Raw genomic sequence first — 2,500 nt, 5'->3', positions numbered from 1 at the left:
ACACTATTTATTTTTGTGATGACTGTTTTAGGAAGAATAAATATCTGAGTCCAGTACGTACAGATGGATGTAAGAATAGAATTTACCAATTGTAATCTACCACTGTAAGAAAGGTTCCGAGAGCTCCATAGCTTGATCCTCTTACACATTTTGTCAATGAGAACCTCACACTCCCTGGGAGTGATCTTCTTGGTGTCCATTGGGACCCCAAGGTAAGTGAAAGGGAGCTTGCCTATCCTAAATCCAGAAAACTTACCAATCATCTCTTGTTCACGTGATGTCATGCCTGCAAGATAAATTTCTGACTTTTCCGCACTAATCTGCAAGCCTGTGGTCTCTGAGAAGAGCTTAAGACTACTGATCATCATGGCAATGGAGTCAATATCACCCCTACAAAAGAGTAGCATATCGTCTGCAAACCATAGATTATTCAGTCTGAGAGATTTGCATCTTGGGTGAAATTTAAATCCAGGGATATTGGCAGCTTGTTGAAGAATTCTAGTTCCATATTCCATACAGAGGGTGAACAAAAGAGGGGAGAGCGGGTCACCTTGTCTGAGGCCTCTTTTTGGTAGAATAAGAGGAGTCGGATTACCATTGATGAGTAAAGAGTAGGCAGGAGTGGTAATGCATGTCATCACCATCTCAATGAAGTGAGTAGGAAAGCCTAGATGGGTGAGCATGTCTTCAATAAAGCTCCACTCAACCGTATCATAAGCCTTGGTAATGTCAAGCTTCATGAGGCACCCTCGTTGTTTCTGACTCGGTCTATAAAGTTTGACCAGGTCCTGACAGAGGAGAACATTGTGAATAATATTCCTACCAGAAACGAATGCACCCTGATTCGAGCTGATCACTGAGGGAAGAACCTTGCCAAGTTGAGAGCAAATAAGCTTGGTAATGCATTTGTAGATAATAGTGCAACAAGCTATAGGTCTATAATCCTTGACTGACTTTGGAACATTCACCTTGGGAATGAGAGTAACAGCAGTTATGTTGATTTCTCTGAGCAGTTTCCTAGAACGGAAAGCGTCCTGAATTGCCCATGATATCTCATCTCCTATGATATCCCAAGAGTGTTGGAAAAAAGCACTATTATAACCATCCAGTCCGGGTGCCTTGTTTTTGTTGATCGAGAAAACAGCTTTCTTGATATCTTCCTGTGAAAAGATACAGTCAAGAAGCAAATGTTGGTTACTCTCCAGACAACGGCCCTGCTTGATAATATGATCATAAACACCACATCTGCTCTCCATTGTGGTACCTAGCAAGTGAGTATAAAAATCAATAAAGGAGTTAGTGATAAGATTAGGTGTATCAACCCATTTGCCATCCATATCATGCAAAGCTAAGATAAGGTTGTTCTTTTTTCTCCCCTTGATGTAATTGTGAAATAATCTGGTGTTTTCATCACCCTCTCTTAGCCAATGTAGCTTTGCTTTCTGCATTAGAATCATCTGATAATCACGTTTAGTGTTCTGGAAATTAACTGCTGCTATCTTCTCCTCATGTGCCAGATTGGGGTCACTTGGGTTTTGATGCAAAGCTTCTTGTGCTTGAAGTAGGGAGGTTTTAGCATCCTTAAAAGCTATGGCGAGAGAGGACTCAGTTCTTCCATCTATTGCTTTGAGCAGGGGCTTCAACTTCTTCAATTTCTGAATGACTTTAAACATTCTAGTGCCCTCACAATTAAGATGCCAGGCGTACTTGACTGTCTGTGTGAAAAGATCATGATTCACCCAATGATTATAAAATTTGAAAGGCTTATGGCCATGGTGCACTTTCACTGTGGTGATCACCATAGGGCTATGGTCAAAATCCCCTTCTGGGCAGAAGTGAACGATAGCCTCTTGGAATGTGGTCTCCCAAAGTTGATTGCTTAAGAATCTATCAATCTTCGATAAGATTCTGTTGCACCCATCCTGTTTGTTATTCCAAGTATAAAATCTCCCTATACTCTTGACATCATGAAGTCTGCATTGATGCATACAATTAGCCATCGGACGAATGTCTTTTTCTCGCACAATTGAGCCAGTTCTATCATCATAATGCATGATAGCATTGAAATCTCCACCTACACACCATGGTTTGGAGTGGGCAGCAGCTGTATCTGAAAGAAAGTTCCATAGGCAATTTCTTTTTTGGTCATTATTTTGGCCATACACAAAAGTACATAGAAATTTCATTCTAGTAGCATTAACCAAAATTTCAGTGTGAATAAATTGATCTGTCATAACTAAAACATCAATAGTGAAAACATGAGGGTTCCAAGCGACAATGATTCTACCATTATAATGATGAGCATGATTAGAAATTAAATTCCAGTCGGGACATAAGCTAAGGTAAATATTACCAAGGTTGGCTCTCTTTACCCTAGTCTCAAGAAGGCTAAATAATTGGATTTTGTGGTAGGAGATAAAGTCTTTGACCTTCCTCCTTTTTTCCAAGTCATTTAGCCCTCTTACATTCCAAATAGTGAACTTATCCATGCCCAATTGGG

This window comes from Amaranthus tricolor, chromosome 1, assembly GCF_026212465.1.
Source record: "Amaranthus tricolor cultivar Red isolate AtriRed21 chromosome 1, ASM2621246v1, whole genome shotgun sequence".
Classification (NCBI taxonomy): Eukaryota; Viridiplantae; Streptophyta; class Magnoliopsida; order Caryophyllales; family Amaranthaceae; genus Amaranthus; species Amaranthus tricolor.
This window is presented reverse-complemented; position numbering follows the sequence as displayed.